Below are 22,509 nucleotides of genomic sequence, written 5' to 3' on the forward strand. Positions count from 1 at the left end.
CACTTGGCAGTTGCTGGATCTAATTATGACAGTTGCTTAATCTCTCTCACTGTTGTGTGTGAGGGGGTGGGACCTTTTTGGCGCTTTTTGCTACGCATCAAAAAATTTCAGTCTAAGCTCATTGTTTTTCCTGCATGTTCCGGTTTATCTCTACAGAACCCAGGGAGCTTCAAAGCTAATTTGAGGGAAGTAATCTAACAGAGCTGTAAGATTGTAGTTGACTGTGATAAAAAACGTTTATCTTTAACTTTTTTATGCCTCAGGGTTAGTTATTTCTTGCTACCGGATACAATCCTTTGCTAAGTTACATTTGGTTTTAAAAAGCTGATTGATTTCATCTGTTATATTTACTCAGTGCTTTTCAAGCACAGTTCGTTTTTTTTTTTTTTTTTCATTGTAATTTTATTGTATAATATTTCCAAATTGCAAGTTTATTTGCTAGTTTGTTAAACATGTCTGATTCAGAAGATGAGACCTGTACTATTTGTACTAAAGCCAAGGTGGAGCCCAATAGAAATTTATGTACTAACTGTATTGATGCTACATTAAGTAAAAGTCAATCTGTACAATTTGAACAAATTTCACCAAACAACGAGGGGAGAGTTATGCCGACTAACTCGCCTCACGTGACAGTACCTGCATCTCCCGCCCGGGACGTGCGCGATATGGCGACGCCAAGTACATCTGGGCGGCCATTACAAATAACATTACAAGATATGGCTACTGTTATGACTGAGGTTTTGGCTAAATTACCAGAACTAAGGGGCAAGCGAGATCACTCTGGGGTGAGAACAGAGTGCGCTGATAATGTTAGAGCCATGTCAGATACTGCGTCACAACTTGCAGAACATGAGGACGGAGAGCTTCATTCTGCAGCTGACGGTTCTGATCCAAACAGATTGGATTCAGATATTTCAAATTTTAAATTTAAGCTGGAAAACCTCCGTATTTTACTAGGGGAGGTGTTAGCGGCCCTGAATGATTGTAACACAGTTGCAATACCAGAGAAAATGTGTAGATTGGATAAATATTTTGCTGTACTGACGTTTTTCCTATACCTAAGAGACTAACTGAAATTATTACTAAGGAGTGGGATAGACCCGGTGTGCCGTTCTCACCCCCTCCGATATTTAGAAAGATGTTTCCGATAGACGCCACCACGCGGGACTTATGGCAAACAGTCCCTAAGGTGGAGGGAGCAGTTTCTACTTTAGCTAAGCGTACCACTATCCCGGTGGAGGATAGCTGTGCCTTTTCAGATCCAATGGATAAAAAATTAGAGGGTTACCTTAAGAAAATGTTTGTTCAACAAGGTTTTATATTGCAACCCCTTGCATGCATTGCTCCGATCACGGCTGCAGCGGCATTCTGGATTGAGTCTCTAGAAGAGAATCTTAGTTCAGCTACGCTGGACGACATTTCAGACAGGCTTAGAGTACTTAAGCTATCTAATTCTTTCATTTCGGAAGCCGTAGTACATTTAATAAAACTTACGGCTAAGAATTCCGGATTCGCCATTCAGGCGCGCAGAGCACTGTGGCTAAAATCCTGGTCAGCTGATGTAACTTCTAAGTCCAAATTACTTAATATACCTTTCAAGGGACAGACCTTATTTGGGCCTGGTTTGAAAGAAATTATCGCTGACATTACAGGAGGTAAGGGCCACGCCCTACCTCAAGACAAAGCTAAACCTAAGGCTAGACAGTCTAATTTTCGTTCCTTTCGGAATTTCAAAGCAGGAGCAGCATCAACTTCCACTACTCCAAAACAAGAAGGATCTGGTGCTCGCTACAGACAAGGCTGGAGACCTAACCAGTCCTGGAACAAGGGCAAGCAGGCCAGGAAACCTGCTGTTGCCACTAAAACAGCATGAATTGAGGGCCCCCGATCCGGGATCGGATCTAGTGGGGGGCAGACTTTCTCTCTTCGCCCAGGCTTGGGCAAGAGATGTCCAGGATCCCTGGGCGCTAGAGATAATATCTCAGGGATACCTTCTGGACTTCAAACACTCTCCTCCAAGAGAGAGATTTCATCTGTCAAGGTTGTCGACAGACCAAACAAAGAAAGAAGCGTTTCAGCGCTGTATACAAGAACTATTGTTAATGGGAGTAATCCATCCAGTTCCACGGTTGGAACAGGGAAAAGGGTTTTACTCAAATCTGTTTGTGGTTCCCAAAAAAGAAGGAACTTTCAGACCAATCCTGGATTTAAAGATCCTAAACAAATTCCTAAGAGTTCCATCATTCAAAATGGAGACTATCCGGACAATTTTACCTATGATCCAAGAGGGTCAGTACATGACCACAGTGGACTTAAAGGATGCTTACCTTCACATACCGATTCACAAAGATCATTACCGGTATCTAAGATTTGCCTTTCTAGACAGACATTACCAGTTTGTAGCTCTTCCATTCGGATTGGCTACAGCTCCAAGAATCTTCACAAAGGTTCTAGGTGCTCTTCTGGCGGTACTAAGACCGCGGGGAATTTCGGTAGCTCCCTACCTAGACGACATTCTGATACAAGCTTCAAGCTTTCAAACTGCCAAGTCTCATACAGAGTTAGTACTGGCATTTCTAAGGTCACATGGATGGAAGGTGAACGAAAAGAAAAGTTCACTCGTTCCACTCACAAGAGTTCCCTTCCTGGGGACTCTTATAGATTCTGTAGAAATGAAGATTTACCTGACAGAAGACAGGTTAATAAGACTTCAAAGTGCTTGCCGCACCCTTCATTCCATTCAACACCCATCGGTGGCTCAATGCATGGAGGTAATCGGCTTAATGGTAGCGGCAATGGACATAGTGCCATTTGCCCGCTTACACCTCAGACCACTGCAATTGTGCATGCTGAGTCAGTGGAATGGGGATTACTCAGACTTGTCCCCTTCTCTGAATCTGGATCAAGAGACCAGAAATTCTCTTCTATGGTGGCTTTCTCGGCCACATCTGTCCAGGGGGATGCCATTCAGCAGACCAGACTGGACAATTGTAACAACAGACGCCAGCCTTCTAGGTTGGGGTGCCGTCTGGAATTCTCTGAAGGCTCAGGGACAATGGAGTCAGGAGGAGAGTCTCCTGCCAATAAACATTCTGGAATTGAGAGCAGTTCTCAATGCCCTTCTGGCCTGGCCCTAGTTGGCAACTCGGGAGTTCATCAGGTTTCAGTCGGACAACATCACGACTGTAGCTTACATCAACCATCAGGGAGGGACAAGAAGCTCCCTAGCAATGATGGAAGTATCAAAGATAATTCGCTGGGCAGAGTCTCACTCTTGCCACCTGTCAGCAATCCACATCCCGGGAGTGGAAAACTGGGAGGCGGATTTCTTAAGTCGTCAGACTTTTCATCCGGGGGAGTGGGAACTTCATCCGGAGGTCTTTGCCCAAATACTTCGACGTTGGGGAAAACCAGAGATAGATCTCATGGCGTCTCGACAGAACGCCAAGCTTCCTCGCTACGGGTCCAGATCCAGGGATCCAGGAGCAGTCCTAATAGATGCCCTGACAGCACCTTGGGACTTCAGGATGGCTTATGTGTTTCCACCCTTCCCGATGCTTCCTCGATTGATTGCCAGAATCAAACAGGAGAGAGCATCAGTGATTCTGATAGCACCTGCATGGCCACGCAGGACTTGGTATGCAGACCTGGTGGACATGTCATCCTGTCCACCTTGGTCTCTACCTCTGACACAGGACCTTCTGATACAGGGTCCTTTCAAACATCAAAATCTAACTTCTCTGAAGCTGACTGCTTGGAGATTGAACGTTTGATTTTATCAAAACGTGGGTTTTCTGAGTCAGTTATTGACACCTTAATACAGGCTAGGAAGCCTGTTACCAGAAAGATTTACCATAAAATATGGCGTAAATACCTATACTGGTGTGAATCCAAAGGTTACTCTTGGAGTAAGGTTAGGATTCCTAGGATATTGTCTTTTCTACAAGAAGGTTTAGAAAAGGGTTTATCTGCTAGTTCATTAAAGGGACAGATCTCAGCTCTGTCTATTCTGTTACACAAACGTCTGTCAGAAGTGCCAGACGTTCAGGCTTTTTGTCAGGCTTTAGCGAGGATTAAGCCAGTGTTTAAGACTGTTGCTCCACCATGGAGTTTAAATCTTGTTCTAAACGTTTTACAGGGCGTTCCGTTTGAACCCCTCCATTCCATTGATATAAAGTTGTTATCTTGGAAAGTTCTATTTTTAATGGCTATTTCCTCGGCTCGAAGAGTCTCTGAGTTATCAGCCTTACATTGTGATTCTCCTTATTTGATTTTTCATTCGGATAAGGTAGTTCTGCGTACTAAACCTGGGTTCTTACCCAAGGTAGTCACTAACAGGAATATCAATCAAGAGATTGTTGTTCCTTCTTTGTGTCCAAATCCTTCTTCAAAGAAGGAACGCTTACTACATAATCTGGATGTAGTTCGTGCCCTAAAATTTTACTTGCAGGCAACTAAGGAATTTCGACAAACGTCTTCTCTGTTTGTTGTGTACTCTGGACAGAGGAGAGGTCAAAAGGCTTCGACAGCCTCTCTTTCTTTTTGGCTTCGTAGTATAATACGTTTAGCTTATGAGACTGCTGGACAGCAGCCTCCTGAAAGAATTACAGCCCATTCTACTAGAGCTGTGGCTTCCACTTGGGCCTTCAAGAATGAGGCCTCTGTTGAACAGATTTGCAAGGCTGCAACTTGGTCTTCACTTCATACTTTTTCCAAATTTTACAAATTTGACACATTTGCTTCCTCGGAGGCTATTTTTGGGAGAAAGGTTCTTCAGGCAGTGGTTCCTTCTGTATAAAGAGCCTGCCTATCCCTCCCGTCATCCGTGTACTTTTGCTTTGGTATTGGTATCCCAGAAGTAATGATGACCCGTGGACTGATCACACTTAACAGAAGAAAACATAATTTATGCTTACCTGATAAATTCCTTTCTTCTGTAGTGTGATCAGTCCACGGCCCGCCCTGTTTTTAAGGCAGGTATTTATTTTTAAATTATACTCCAGTCACCACTACACCCTTGGTTCCTCCTTTCTCGTTTTTTGTCCTTGGTCGAATGACTGGGGGTGACGTAGAGGGGAGGGGCTATATGCAACTCTGCTGGGTGAATCCTCTTGCACTTCCTGTTGGGGAGGAGTAATATCCCAGAAGTAATGATGACCCGTGGACTGATCACACTACAGAAGAAAGGAATTTATCAGGTAAGCATAAATTATGTTTTTGATTATGTTGCTGGATAATGTAATTTTAAATATGTATATGAAATAATAAATATAAAATAAACAAAAAACATTTTTTTTTTTAGTGGCAGAAGAACAAAATGAAAGCTCACAAGAAAATCTTGAGACACCATCATTGGATCTTAATGAATCTAATATTAATGAAAATGAAATGTTGGATAATTTAGAATGTAATATAACTAATAAAGAAATAAGTATTGAAAGTGAACTACCACCCAACAATATATCATCTCAAAATGAAATACCAATAAATGTAGTGTTGGATTTATCACAAGCCACATTTTCAAATAGTAACAGAACAGGAGGAGGAAAACAACAATAGCAATGAAGCTGAACATACAATTATTTTTTTCCAAAATGAAAATAATTCATTACCATCAGAAAATGAGAACAATCCTGAGGACAATGAATTTTATAAGGATGTTGGTGAATTTAGTTATAAATTAATACAACATAATGATTTATTATGCGACAGACTTGAGATTATGAGTAACACAATGCTTGAATTTAAGGAAGAAATAGTTCAACAAAATCATGCTATTAAAAAATGAAATGATTCTGTTGAAAAAAGTAATACACATTTGGAACACATTAGTGAGTCCTTAAAATCAATAGCTCAGTCAATGATTTTTCTATGTAAAAAAAAATGATTGTACTACTACTCCTTTGCATTTAAATGTTAGTTCTTCAGAAAATCCTGAAAATTTAAATTCATTTGTAACAGAGTCAACCAATTTAGGTAATTCAGATATTGATGGAATAAATTCTGATGTTATAATTTCTGATGGAAAAAGAAAAGGAAATCAGAATTCTGATGGTAATCTTCAAGCTAGTAAAAAAACAATAAGAAAATATTGAAAAAGAAAATAAATTTAATATGTGTATATTCTTCTTCTTTGAGTTAAACATAGTAATTTAAAATAAATGAAGATAAAATACTCGTAAAATATTTGTAAGGTTTATTTTTGAAAAATATTAAAGGGACAGTCCACACAAATATGCAGACAAATATGTGTATTATAAACTAATATAAATAAGAACATGATTTGATAATGATATATACATCCATATTCATTAATTATATAATCATACTTGTCAACACCCCACACTGATATCATAAATCAAATGTACACGTCCCTTTAATACATGTGTGAAAAATATTTAATGTGTTGTATGGTGTATAAATCTAAAAAATAAAAAGACCAATTGTAAACATTCTTTTTATTAACTTTCAAACTAACAAACAAAAAAACAAACATAAGATATTAATGTGGATGATAAAATGGTCCACCACGTGTTTTAACCCCAGAATAAAATGCCCTTCCCTCCCACCTTCTTTCTCTGAACATTATAGCACGCTGTTCTTTTTGATTTTCAATGACTCTGGTTAAAAGTCTTCTTATTTTTTGGTTGTGAAGTTTATTTTTTCTAAAATTGTGAAGCATTGAGTCTTTTAAAACGGTGAGATTGGTGTTTATATTTTCTAGCAAAACACACATTTTATCAAATGTATTCTCTTCCCGTTTTCCTGTTAGAAATAAAACAAATATCATATTAAACTACATTACACTATCAATTGCACTATGCACAAATTTAAAATATTGTTATGATAAAGAAAAAAAGAAAAAACAAATTGATAGTTCATGTGTTAAAAATAAAAACTGTGACAACAATGTAATTTTATTTTTACATTTAAATAAAAAATGCACACACATAAGTGACATTCTTTATTAACATGTAAATTAACATGTTAAGGTGTAAATGAATACATACCTTTTTCATGTGGTTGAGAATCTTCTCCTTTGTCAGCATCAACCACATTTGCACTAATTGCATTTACATCATCTTTAAAAATAAGAAAATGAAATTAGTTAGAAACATATTTATATATTTTTTTTTCTATATTACAAGTAGTGAAAATAAAATATTGTGCATCCATTAATGTATAACAAATCCCTTTTATGGATGCATAATTAATAACCATCCATTACAAGTGCTTTTAACATTATTTACAAACCAGAAGCAGGTTTTTGGGGTTAAACTTTGCAGATGTAAGGAGATATCCTAACATGTTATAGATCAGGGGATTTACATATTGGTCTATAGGGAACTTTGTCATCTAAGAAAAATAAAATATATATATTCAAAAATTACAATGCTTAAAGGGACACTGAACCCACTGATAGAGCATGCAATTTTAAGAAACTTTTCTAATTTACTCCTATTATCAATTTTTAATTGTATTCTTGCTATCTTGATTTGAAAAAGAAGGCATGTAAGCTAAGGATCCAGCAAATATTTTGGACAGCAGTTGTTTATTTGTGTGTGAACGTATCCAACAATCAAGAAGAACAACCCAGGTTGATCGTCAAAAATGTGCTAACAACTAAACCTACATTATTGCTTTTCGAATAAAGATAGTAAGAGAATGTATAACATTTGATAATAGGAGTAAACTAGAAAGTTGATTTAAAATTGCATGCTGTATCTTATTCACAAAATAAAGAATGTGGGTTCATTGTCCCTTTAAATTGATGTTTAAATTTACATGCTAAATGATTATACTATAATGATGAATTCCAGATTTTGAATTTCTGCCATTTCAAATTGGTCACTTTCACGTGCTGCTTCAGTGCTTTCAGCAAGTAATGCTGGTGGTGTAGTAACTTCTTGCACTAAATTAAAATAACATTTATGTAATTTTTATAAGGAACATGATATGTTAACTAAATAAATAAAAAACAAAAAAAAAATTACCTTCATCCACATCCTCAGTATTATTTTGCTGTGAAACATCACTTTCTAGGCCAACAGAGACATCTACATGTTCTTCACACAAGGGAGAAGTCTGGGAAGATGATGCTGAAGTCGACTGTTGCTCAATGTCCACATTAGGGTTTACAGACATTAAAAGTTTAATAAATATTCTTTCATATTTTAAAAATCGCCTCCTCCTCTTATTCTTTCTTTGAACTTTCCTTTTAATGTCTGCAACCCTTCTGCGACATTGAGCCACAGTCTTTATATGTGTGGCATTTAAATTGACCATTTCAGCAATATCTTCCCAGATTGCATCCCTTGTCTTTAAACTAGTGTCACGCCTCTGTGGTCCAAAAAGCATGTCATAGTTTGGCTCCAAAGCAGATACAAGGATTTCATTCTCCACAACTGTAAACCTCTCAGCAACCATTTTCAAATATCTCATCAACTGCCTCACAGAATAAAATATGATATCTATATAAATATACATGTAACCAGAGTAAAATGTAAAATACGCTGTGATTGGAGAATATTAAGGAAGTACTCAAAAATATGCGTAAATAAATGTATTGCAAGGTATTATGGTAATAGAAATAATATAACAGTAAATAGGATTGGTTAACAAATATTGCACATTGAACATTTTTTAAAACATATACGCAATTTCGTAATGATACAAATGAGTGAAAATATCTAAATAAAGAGCGTAAAAATATTTATTGTACGATTTCAATAAAAAGAATAACAAAATATAACCAGAACAGTAACAGCAGAATTCATTGCGAAGGAGAGGGCGTAAGATGGGTGTTCCATGGGCGTAACCTGAGTAAAGCTTGCAAGTTTCGCATATATGTTACAATGATATAAAAACATACGCCATACGAATCGCACATTCAACACATATACATGTCTCTCCACCCATCCTTTGGCGAATTAACATGAATAACATTATTTATTTCATTTGAAAAATAATACGATATAACGTATTTAGACAATATACTATAACTGTAGTTTTACATTTTGAAATATGCAAACGCAAACTGAAATAAAGTGAATCATTAAAATTACGAAGCGACGCAATGATATTTCGAAGTTCGTGAAATGATCTAAGGAGGCGAAGTCTATAGTTTACTATGGACAGCTTATTGCGTAACGTATTGTTTACAATGGACTGCCCACTTTATACGATCATTACGCAAGGCAGGAAATTTGCGAGATAGGCGAGTTAGAAATACACATTTCTCGCCGCCAATGACGAGCTTTCAATCATCGAGCCCTAAATGTATATGTAGTTCATGTCTGTTTATTCTTTTTGTTTAGGGAAAAAAACAAGAAGATTAATAGGGCATAAACTTACAGTAATGCAAGAATCTGTCTTCTCATTCCAAAGCAAGGAAATCTCAAACTTAAACTACCTTAATTCCCCCTTGGGAGTGTTGCTTGACATCATCAATGACATCACTGATGATATCACATGTTGATAGAATCAATAATGCACAACATTGCCTTCTTTTCATATTGATATGGTTCTCGTATAGCTAAACTCAAAAGCAGATTGTCGTGAGGTGTTTGGCAATCACAGGCGTTATTAAAGGGACACTGAACCCACATTTTTTCTTTTGTGATTCAAATAGAGGATGACATTTTAAGCAACTTTCTAATTTACTCCTATTATCAAATTTTCTTTATTCTCTTGGTATCTTTATTTGAAATGCAAGAATGTAAGTTTAGATGCCGGCCCATTTTTGGTGAACAATCTGGGTTGTCCTTGCTGATTGGTGGATAAATTAATCCACCAATAAAAAAAGTGCTGTCTAGAGGTCTGAACCAAGAAAAAAGCTTAGATGCCTTCCTTTTCAAATAAAGATAGCAAGAGAACGAAGAAATATTGGTAATAGGAGTAAATTAGAATGTTGCTTAAAATTGCATACTCTATCTGAATCACAAAAGAAACAATTTGGGTTCAGTGTCCCTTTTAAGAATAAGAGCAACCTGCAACCTGTTCTATGAACCAGGTGGATTTGATTTAAATCACTATTTAAAGGGACAGCCAAGTCCAAAATAAACTTTCATGATTCAAATAGGGCATGTAATTTTCCAATTTACTTTTATCACCAATTTTGCTTTGTTCTCTTGGTAGAAAGCTAAACCTATGTAGGCTCATATGCTAATTTCTTAGACCTTGAAGACCACCTCTAATCTGAATGCATTTTGACAGTTCTCCACTAGAGGGCGTTAGTTCACGTGTGTCATATAGATAACATTGAGCTCACGCACGTGAAGTTACCTAGGAGTCAGCACAGATTGGCTAAAATCTGTCAAAATAACTGAAATAAGGGGATAGTTTGCAGAGGCTTAGATACAAGGTAATTACAGAGGTAAAATATGTATTATTGTAACTGTTGGTTATGCAAAACTGGGGAATGGGTAATAAAGGGATTATTTATCTTTTCAAACAATAAAAATTCTGGTGTTGACTGTCCCTTTTTAATCACTAGTCAGTAAGACTGATTTAAATTATGGTTTTATTTTTTGGAAAAATAAGTTTTCAGATAAATTTTTTACAGCTATATAAGACCATTACTAATTTGGTTATATATCATTAGATACACATAGATACTATAGATAATTGAAATCAATGAAATTATTTGGAGGTTAACTATCTCCAGTTTAATAGGTTAATCATTCATATTTGATCAACATTTCACCTGTACTTTATTGGAAGGAGAGAAATAATGATTACATTAATAACAATTTAAATAGTTTTATTTAACTAAAACAATAACATTATTTTTCATGTTTAATGTTTGCCCCTCCCTGTTTATATAAAGGGAAATATTGCAGGATTTGATTTTAAAGGGATACTAAACCCAAACATTTTCGTTCATGATTCAGATAGAGAATACAATTTTAAACAACATTCCAATTTACATCTATTATCTAATTTGATTAATTCTTTATATATCCTTTGTTTAAGAAATAGCAATTCATATGGGTGAACCAATCAGACGAGGCATCTATGTGCAGCAACCAATCAGCAGCTACTGAGCCTATCTAGATATGCTTTTCAGCAAAGTATATCAAGAGAATGAAGCAAATTAGACAATAGAAGTAAATTAGAAAGTTGTTTAAAATGGCATGCTCTTTCTAAATCATGAAAGAAAAAATTTGGGTTTAATGTCCCTTTAATGTATTTGTTGCAGCTCTATCATTTTATTGGGTTACCAAACCGGGCTAAAATATAACTTCACTAGTACTATATCTCCTCCTCCAGTATTTACAGCGAGGTGTGGTTATAACTTAGCTCCCTTTATGTAATTATCCGATGGTATCTACTTTATGACATATTTTTAAGTGTCTTGTATTTATGTATGTAAAGCATGGTTATGAGGCCAGACTGCTGCACTTATTTTTGCAAGTAATAATTTTTCAATACATTTTTATATTTTGTCTAAGAGTGCTGAATTCCCTAACTTTTTAGGCACCTGTATTTTCAGATATTTATCTAATATATGGGTTCACTAATTCATTTTAGGGTCTGCACCATCACCATTTGTGGCTATACAGTACTATATGATATATAACAACATATATGTTTATTTTTATTATCCACCTAGTTATATTTATGTAGTATTGTTTCAGACACTCCTGAGATCCTACAAGCCTATCTTTTTTATATTAAAAAAACAACCAAAAAGGGTACAGGACAAATGGCTACTATAAATGTGTCTTTTAAAAAAATAAATAAATTTATCAAACTTTAGAAAACATTAATGTTATGCTAGATTATAATTTTAATGTGGTGCAGACCCTATAAAAAATTATTCTTCAACAAACTACAAGAGGAGAACAAGGACCATCAAAAATTTCTTAAGGCCCTGTATAGATAGGGAATCAAGCACTCTTTTTTTTTTTTTTTTTATAAAAAATAGCTCAAAAGTGTAGCTAAATTAAACAAATGGAATGAATCTCTGACCAGTACAATCACTGAGAACAAAAAATAATTTATTAATAGTACAGAAAGAAGTAAATCCTAACTGTCCAAACATAGCAATAGGCCAGTTGTGCGCTGGCCTCGGGTATATGTTAGCAACACAAAGTGAAGTATGTTGAACAAACAATATAGTACATGTGGCCAATTAAAACCCTGAAGATGTGCACATCATAATCATAATATTGGCAAAAATACAATCCAAAGACACCTAGTACACTGCTACACCCAAGCTGTACACTGTACCCAAGTCAATACAAGGGATAATTACCGGACAGGTAAATTTTTAGTGATCTAAGCAGTGATAGGTGCTTTGTAAAGATTTCAGGAACAACAATAATGGCAGTATAGCAACAATTACAAAGAATTACATACAAGTATGAAGAATAGCTATTGCAATGGTTATTAGCAATAGGATAGATAGTGAGTTACATGCAAGTATGAAGAATAACTGTTGCAATGGTTATTAGCAATAAGATAGATAGTGGAACATAGTAATACATCCTCCATAATGAATTGCCTCAGTACAGCAGTTACATAGAGACACAGCAGTTTACATAGAAATGCCTGCATATATTGAGATACAATTCTCACAAGAGTGTATTGCTGAAGAAAACAACCAAATCACACTAGGATGATTTTCCACATATAGCGGTATTGTCTTCAACCAGACTTAGCATAAGTCCAAGGTATGCAAAATGGGATAAGTGCTGCCAAAGCTGCATGCGTGTTAGTAAAGCATAGTACTTCTTATTGCTGAAGATGTTGTGTGAAAACAGCAAACAAGCCAAATGAGCAGTGGGAGTCAGTCCAGGCTAACCCCCCATATTGCAAGTGAAAGCAGCTATATTCTTATGTTAAACCATAAGCATGCACTTATCTGATTCTGGAGGTGTCCACAATTGAGGTCCGCTGTTTGTTACCGGTTGCCTCCTGAAATACTGCCTTGTAATTGAGTCCCATGAAACAGTTTGCTGAGCCAGTTGAATGCTGCACGCTGAGACTGCAGCGTGGTAGGACTGTGTGCTTACTTCCTGGTTGGTCACATGTGCGCCTGTGATCCAATGCCTACGATCCTGATCGTTTCACCCACAATGCCAAATGATAGACGGGGCTTCCTACCACGCTGCAGTCTCAGCGTGCAGCATTCAACTGGCTCAGCAAACTGTTTCATGGGACTCAATTACTAGGCAGTATTTCACAAGGCAACCGGTAACAAACAGCGGACCTCAATTGTGGACACCTCCAGAATCGGATAAGTGCATGCTTATGGTTTAACATAGGAATATAGCTGCTTTCACTTGCAATATGGGGGGTTAGCCTGGACTGACTCCCACTGCTCATTTGGCTTGTTTGCTGTTTTCACACAACATCTTCAGAAATAAGAAGTACTATGCTTTACTAACACGCATGCAGCTTTGGCAGCACTTATCCCATTTTGCATACCTTGGATTTATGCTAAGTCTGGCTGAAGACAATACCGCTATATGTGGAAAATCATCCTGGTGTGATTTGGTTGTTTTCTTCAGCAATACACTCTTGTGAGAATTTTATCTCAATATATGCAGGCATTTCTATGTAAACTGCTGTGTCTCTATGTAACTGCTGTACTGAGGCAATTCATTATGGAGGATGTATTACTATGTTCCACTATCTATCTTATTGCTAATAACCATTGCAATAGTTATTCTTCATACTTGCATGTAACTCACTATCCTATTGCTAATAACCATTGCAATAGCTATTCTTCATACTTGTATGTAATTCTTTGTAATTGTTGCTATACTGCCATTATTGTTGTTCCTGAAATCTTTACAAAGCACCTATCACTTCTTAGATCCCTAAAAATGTACCTGTCCGGTAATTATCCCTTGTATTGACTTGGGTACCGTGTACAGCTTGGCTGTAGCAGCGTACTAGGTGTCTTTGGATTGTATTTTTGCCAATATTATGATTATGATGTGCACATCTTCAGGGTTTTAATTGGCCACATGTACTATATTGTTTGTTCAACATACTTCACTTTGTGTTGCTAACATATACCCGAGGCCAGCGCACAACTGGCCTATTGCTATGTTTGGACAGTTAGGATTTACTTCTTTCTGTACTATTAATAAATTATTTCTCCTGTTAAGTGTAGTCAGTCCACGGGTCATCCATTACTTATGGGATTATAACTCCTCCCTAACAGGAAGTGCAAGAGGATCACCCAAGCAGAGCTGCTATATAGCTCCTCCCCTCTACGTCATATCCAGTCATTCTCTTGCACCTAACTAAAGATAGGACGTGTGAGAGGACTGTGGTGTGTTAAACTTAGTTTTTATTTCTTCAATCAAAAGTTTGTTATTTTAAACGGCACCGGAGTGTGTTGTTTGTTCTCAGGCAGCATTAGAAGAAGAATCTGCCTGAGTTTTTCTATGATCTTAGCGGTCGTAACTAAGATCCACTTGCTGTTCTCGGCCATTCTGAGGAGTGAGGTAACTTCAGAACAGGGGATAGCAGGCAGGGCCCACCTGCAAGGAGGTATGTGCAGTAAATTATTTTCTAAGGAATGGAATTGACTGAGAAAATACTGCTAATACCGATGTAATGTAAGTGCAGCCTTAAATGCAGTAGTAGCGACTGGTATCAGGCTGATATGTATGTATGTATACTCTGAGGTATTTCTGGGGAATGGAATTTCACTGAGAAAATACTGTCAATATTAAAGTAATATTTGAGCCTGCACTGCAGTGAAAGCGACTAGCAGCAGGCTTATTAATAACACTTAATAATTTTCAATTTTTAAAACGTTTACTGGCATGTTGATCGTTTTTTCTGAGGTACTTGGTGATAAAACTTTATGGGCATGATTTTTACCACATGGCTGTCGTTTTTTTTTCTGAATAAAAACAGTTTACTGAGCTTCCCCACTGTTGTAATATGAGTGGGAGGGGCCTATGTTAGCGCTTTATTGCGCAGTAAAAATTTAGTCACAGTCTTCCTATTTCTTCCTCCATGATCCAGGACGTCTCTACAGAGCCCAGGGGTCTCCAAAATTAGTTTGAGGGAGGTAATCAGTCACAGCAGACCTGTGACAGTGTGTTTGACTGTAATAAAAACGTTTATTATTTCAACTGTTATCCGTTTTGGGTATTAAGGGGTTAATCATCCTTTTGCTGGTGGGTGCAATCCTCTGCTAACTTTATACATTTTCTGTTAAAGTTTGGTTGTTTTTAACATATTTGGTTCATTGTTAATTCAACTGTGTCACATTTTTATGTTTCTTAAAGGCGCAGTAGCGTTTTTTATATAGCTTGTAAATTTATTTAAAAGTTTTTTTCCAAGCTTGCTAGTGTTATTGCTAGTCTGTTTAAACATGTCTGACACAAATGAATCTGTTTGTTCACTATGTTTAAAGGCCAATGTGGAGCCCAATAGAAATTTGTGCACTCAATGTATAGATGTTACTTTGAATAAAAGTCAAACTTTATATGTTAAAAAAATATCACCAGACAACGAGGGGGAAGTTATGCCGACTAACTCTCCTCACGTGTCAGTACCTTCGCCTCCCGCTCAGGAGGTGCGTGATATTGTGGCGCCAAGTACATCAGGGCGGCCCATACAAATCACTTTGCAAGACATGGCTAATGTTATGACTGAAGTACTATCTAAATTGCCAGAATTAAGAGGTAAACGCGATCACTCTGGGGTAAGAACAGAGTGCGCTGATAATAGTAGAGCCATGTCTGATACTGCGTCACAATTTGCAGAACATGAGGACGGAGAGCTTCATTCTGTGGGTGATGGATCTGATCCAAGTAAACTGGATTCAGAGATTTCAAATTTTAAATTTAAGCTTGAGAACCTCCGTGTATTACTAGGGGAGGTATTAGCGGCTCTGAATGATTGTAACACGGTTGCAATTCCAGAGAAAGTATGTAGGCTGGATAAATATTTTGCGGTACCGGCGTGTACTGACGTTTTTCCTATACCTAAAAGGCTTACAGAAATTGTTAACAAGGAGTGGGATAGACCCGGTGTGCCCTTTTCACCCCCTCCTATATTTAGAAAAATGTTTCCAATAGACGCCACCACTCGGGACCTATGGCAGACGGTCCCTAAGGTGGAGGGAGCAGTTTCTACTCTGGCTAAGCGCACCACTATCCCGGTGGAGGATAGCTGTGATTTTTCAGATCCAATGGATAAAAAGTTAGAGGGTTACCTTAAGAAAATGTTTGTTCAGCAAGGTTTTATATTACAACCCCTTGCATGCATCGCGCCTGTCACTGCTGCGGCGGCATTCTGGTTTGAGTCTCTGGAAGAGACCCTTAGCACAGCTCCATTGGATGAGATTATGAACAAGCTTAAAGCCCTTAAGCTAGCTAATTTATTTATTTCTGATGCCGTAGTACACTTAACCAAACTGACGGCTAAGAACTCCGGATTCGCCATTCAAGCGCGCAGAGCGCTGTGGCTTAAATCCTGGTCAGCTGATGTGACTTCTAAATCTAAATTGCTTAATATTCCTTTCAAAGGGCAGACATTATTCGGGCCCGGCTTGAAAGAAATTATCGCTGACATTACTGGAGGTAAAGGCCATGCCCTGCCTCAAGACAGGGCCAAACCAAAGGCTAAACAGTCTAATTTTCGTGCCTTTCGTAACTTCAAGGCAGGAGCAGCATCAACTTCCTCCGCTCCAAGACAGGAAGGAACTGTTGCTCGCTACAGACAGGGCTGGAAACCTAACCAGTCCTGGAACAAGGGCAAGCAGGCCAGAAAACCTGCTGCTGCCCCTAAGACAGCATGAAGTGAGGGCCCCCGATCCGGAAACGGATCTAGTGGGGGGCAGACTTTCTCTCTTCGCCCAGGCTTGGGCAAGAGATGTCCAGGATCCCTGGGCGTTGGAGATCATATCTCAGGGATATCTTCTGGACTTCAAAGCTTCTCCTCCACAAGGGAGATTTCATCTTTCAAGGTGATCAGCAAACCAGATAAAGAAAGAGGCGTTTCTACGCTGTGTACAAGACCTCTTACTAATGGGAGTGATCCACCCAGTTCCGCGGTCGGAACACGGGCAAGGATTCTATTCAAATCTGTTTGTGGTTCCCAAAAAAGAGGGAACCTTCAGACCAATCTTGGACTTAAAGATCCTAAACAAATTCCTAAGAGTTCCATCGTTCAAAATGGAAACTATTCGAACCATTTTACCCATGATCCAAGAGGGTCAGTACATGACCACAGTGGATTTAAAGGATGCCTACCTTCACATACCGATTCACAAGGATCATTACCGGTATCTAAGATTTGCCTTCCTAAACAGGCATTACCAGTTTGTAGCTCTTCACTTCGGGTTAGCTACGGCTCCAAGAATCTTTACAAAGGTTCTGGGCTCTCTTCTGGCGGTACTAAGACCGCGAGGCATACTACGTACCTAGACGACATTCTGATACAAGCGTCAAGTTTCCAAACTGCCAAGTCTCATACAGAGTTAGTTCTGGCATTTCTAAGGTCGCATGGGTGGAAGGTGAACGTAGAAAAGAGTTCTCTATTGCCACTCACAAGAGTTCCCTTTCTAGGGACTCTTATAGATTCTGTAGAAATGAAAATTTACCTGACGGAGGACAGGTTATCAAAACTTCTAAATGCTTGCCGTGTCCTTCATTCCATTCAACACCCGTCAGTGGCTCAGTGCATGGAGGTAATCGGCTTAATGGTAGCGGCAATGGACATAGTACCATTTGCGCGCCTGCATCTCAGACCGCTGCAATTGTGCATGCTAAGTCAGTGGAATGGGGATTACTCAGATTTGTCCCCTCTGCTAAATCTGGATCAAGAGACCAGAGATTCTCTTCTATGGTGGCTTTCTCGGCCACATCTGTCCAAGGGGATGCCCTTCCGCAGGCCAGATTGGACGATTGTAACAACAGACGCCAGCCTTCTAGGTTGGGGCGCAGTCTGGAATTCCCTGAAGGCTCAGGGATCATGGACTCAGGAGGAGAGACTCCTTCCAATAAACATTCTGGAATTAAGAGCAATTTTCAATGCTCTTTTGGCTTGGCCTCAGTTAGCAACTCTGTGGTTTATCAGGTTTCAGTCGGACAACATCACGACTGTGGCTTACATCAACCATCAAGGAGGAACAAGGAGTTCCCTAGCGATGATGGAAGTCTCAAAGATAATTCGCTGGGCAGAGTCTCACTCTTGCCACCTGTCAGCGATCCACATCCCAGGCGTGGAGAACTGGGAGGCGGATTTTCTAAGTCGCCAGACCTTTCATCCGGGGGAGTGGGAACTTCATCCGGAGGTGTTTGCCCAACTGCTTCATCATTGGGGCAAACCAGATCTGGATCTCATGGCGTCTCGCCAGAACGCCAAGCTTCCTTGTTATGGATCCAGGTCCAGGGACCTGGGAGCGGTGCTGATAGATGCTCTGACAGCACCTTGGGTCTTCAACATGGCTTATGTGTTTCCACCTTTCCCGATGCTTCCTCGATTGATTGCCAGGATCAAACAGGAGAGAGCATCAGTGATTCTAATAGCGCCTGCGTGGCCACACAGGACCTGGTATGCAGATCTAGTGGACATGTCGTCCTGTCCACCATGGTCTCTGCTTCTGAGACAGGACCTTCTGATTCAGGGTCCTTTCAAACATCCAAATCTAATTTCTCTGAGGCTGACTGCAAGGAGATTGAACGCTTGATTCTATCAAAGCGTGGATTCTCGGAGTCAGTGATTGATACCTTAATACAGGCTAGGAAACCTGTTACCAGGAAAATTTACCATAAAATATGGCGTAAATACTTATATTGGTGCAAATCCAAGAGTTACTCATGGAGTAAGGTTAGGATTCCTAGGATACTGTCTTTTCTACAAGAAGATTTAGAAAAGGGTTTATCTGCTAGTTCGTTAAAGGGACAGATTTCAGCTCTGTCTATCCTTTTACACAAACGTCTGGCAGAAGTTCCAGACGTTCAGGCTTTTTGTCAGGCTTTGGCTAGGATTAAGCCTGTGTTTAAGACTGTTGCTCCGCCGTGGAGCTTAAACTTAGTTCTTAACGTTCTGCAAGGTGTTCCGTTTGAACCCCTTCATTCCATCGATATCAAGCTGTTATCTTGGAAAGTTCTGTTTTTAATGGCTATTTCCTCGGCTCGAAGAGTCTCTGAGTTATCGGCCTTACATTGTGATTCTCCTTATCTGATTTTTCATTCAGACAAGGTAGTTCTGCGTACTTAACCTGGGTTCTTACCTAAGGTAGTTACTAACAAGAATATCAATCAAGAGATTGTTGTTCCATCATTGTGCCCTAACCCTTCTTCAAAGAAGGAACGACTTTTGCACAATCTGGACGTCGTCCGTGCCCTGAAATTTTATTTGCAGGCAACTAAGGATTTTCGTCAAACTTCTTCCCTGTTTGTCATTTATTCTGGACAGAGGAGAGGTCAGAAAGCTTCGGCTACCTCTCTCTCTTTTTGGCTTCGTAGCATAATACGTTTAGCCTATGAGACTGCTGGACAGCAGCCTCCTGAAAGGATTACAGCTCATTCTACTAGAGCTGTGGCTTCCACTTGGGCCTTTAAGAATGAGGCCTCTGTTGAACAGATTTGCAAGGCTGCAACTTGGTCCACTTTTTCAAAATTTTACAAATTTGACACTTTTGCTTCTTCGGAGGCTGTTTTTGGGAGAAAGGTTCTACAGGCAGTGGTTCCTTCCTGCCTGTCCCTCCCGTTATCCGTGTACTTTTAGCTTTGGTATTGGTATCCCATAAGTAATGGATGACCCGTGGACTGACTACACTTAACAGGAGAAAATATAATTTATGCTTACCTGATAAATTCATTTCTCCTGTAGTGTAGTCAGTCCACGGCCCGCCCTGTTTTTACGGCAGGTCTAAATTTTAATTAATCTCCAGTCACCACTGCACCCTATAGTTTCTCCTTTCTCGTATGGTTTCTGTCGAATGACTGGATATGACGTAGAGGGGAGGAGCTATATAGCAGCTCTGCTTGGGTGATCCTCTTGCACTTCCTGTTAGGGAGGAGTTATAATCCCATAAGTAATGGATGACCCGTGGACTGACTACACTACAGGAGAAATGAATTTATCAGGTAAGCATAAATTATATTTTTTTGTTCTCAGTGATTGTACTGGTCAGAGATTAATTCCATTTGTTTAATTTAGCTACACTTTTGAGCTATTTTTTATAAAAAAAAGAGTGCTTGATAACCTATCTATACAGGGCCTTAAGAAATTTTTGATGGTCCTTGTTCTCCTCTTGTAGTTTGTTGAAGAATATATATATATATATATATATATATATATATATATATATATATATATATATATATATATATATATATATATATATATATATATATATTATTTGTAAAGCATTGTTACTTCTTTTGGATAAGTTAACTGTTTTATAATTTATATTGGGCCTTCTGTGTGAAGAATCACTGATATGTATTGTATTATATTATATATAGTGTGTGTGTGTGTATATATATATGTGTATATATATATATATATATATATATATATATATACATACATACATACATACATACATACATACATACATACATACCTTCTCTCTTTCTTCTCTCCTTTATTAGGTACACCTGTTCAATTTAATACAAAAAACAAATGTACAGATGGTGTAAGATGGAAAAATACACAATAATCTGTTACAAATGGACTGAGAACCAATACTCTCCTTTAGTTTAGACCGCTGCCTTCTTTCAGTCTCTTCCCCAAGTACTGTGATACGATAGAAATACAATGGTAGATGGCGCTGGTCTTTTGGAATTTTAATCCCTCTGATAACAAAGAGAGAAGGGATTGATGTGTATGTAAAAGCAGAAAATTAAAAAAGTGCAATATACTCACTCCATAAATTGTATATTGTCTGCTTGTTTGGAGTGTCTCAATCAGGTAATCAGTGCTGTTTGTCCCAAGGGATTCAATAAAGCTGAGAGTGGAATAGAAACTCCAATAAGAAGTATGCATAGATGTTGTAATAAAATAAATAGTAACTTACTCCATTAGAATAAGATTTCCGGCCGTCACGAAATGTTTCACCTGTTTTAACTGATTTTTATACCAGCTCTTGAAAAAGACGTTCTTTAGACATTGAAACGCGTAGAGCAAATAAAATATTTTTTATCCTAACTAATATATTTTCCTTTTTTGCTGTGACGGCCTGAAATCTTATTCTAATGGAGTAAGTTACTATTTATTTTATTACAACATCTATGCATACTTCTTATTGGAGTTTCCATTCCACTCTCAGCTTTATTGAATCCCTTGGGACAAACGGCACTGATTACCTGATTGAGACACTACAAACAAGCAGACAATATACAACTTATGGAGTGAGTATATTGCACTTTTTTTAATCGGCTTTTACATATACATCACACCAGTTCAATTGCATGGTAACACATATTGCTAATCAGCCAATTACATGGCTGCAGCTCAATGCATTTAGGCATTATTGGCTATTCAAATCAGCCAATAGAATTTCAGTAGCTCTCATCCTATTGGCTGATTTGAACAGCCAATATGATTTCAGTAGCTCTCATCCTATTGGCTGATTTGAATTTTGAAGAATCAAATCAGCCAATTGGAATTCAAGGGACGCCATCTTTAATCGCGTACCTTCAATTCACTATTCAGTGTACGGCGGCGATCGTACAAAGAGGATCCTCAACGCTCCAGGGTCGCCTGTCTTCAGCTCCGCCCTCCGCGCCGGATTGTTCCTGGAAGAAGAAAGAAGAGGTTGCCGCTTGGAAGAAGACTTCACCGCATGGGACAGGACCTTCTCCGCTGGACTTAAAGAATGGTGAGTATTAACCTGGGGGTTAGACTTTTTTTTAATTTAGATTAGGGTGGGCAATTCCTAAAAGAGCTAAATGTCCTTTTAGGGCGGCAAAAGAGCTAAATGCCCCAACAAATGCCCTAACAAATGCCCTTTTCAGGGCAATGGGTAGTTTAGGTTTTTTAGTGTTAGGTATTTTATTTGGGGTGGTTTGGTGGGTGGGGGGTTTTACTGTTAGGGGGGACTTTGTGAATTTTGAATGTAAAAGAGCTGTTTAACTTAGGGCAGTGCCCTACAAAAAGCACTTTTAAGGGCTATTGGTAGTTTAACATAAGATTAGGGGGTGTTTTTCTTTTCATAGGGATTAGGTTTAATTTTTTTAATTCTTGATAATTTGTTTATTATTTTTCGTAATATTTAGGAGTGTTAGGTTAGGGGTTGTTAGGTTAGGGGGCTTAGTAATTTAATTTATTTGCGTTGTGGGGGATGGCGGTTTAGGGGTTAATAGTTTTATTAGGTAGTTTGTGATGTTGGGGTTTGCAGATTTAGGGGTTAATACTTTATTTTTAGTTGCGGTGTGGGTTTGATGGCTGATATAGGGGTTAATACACTTTATTAGTTATTGCGGTGGTGGATTGCGGTTGACGGGTAGATAGATATTGCGCATGCGTTGGGTGTTTATTTTTGCAGGCTGTTTCGGGCGTTACGGTGCTCCCATA

This window comes from Bombina bombina, chromosome 2 (assembly GCF_027579735.1).
Source record: "Bombina bombina isolate aBomBom1 chromosome 2, aBomBom1.pri, whole genome shotgun sequence".
Classification (NCBI taxonomy): domain Eukaryota; kingdom Metazoa; phylum Chordata; class Amphibia; order Anura; family Bombinatoridae; genus Bombina; species Bombina bombina.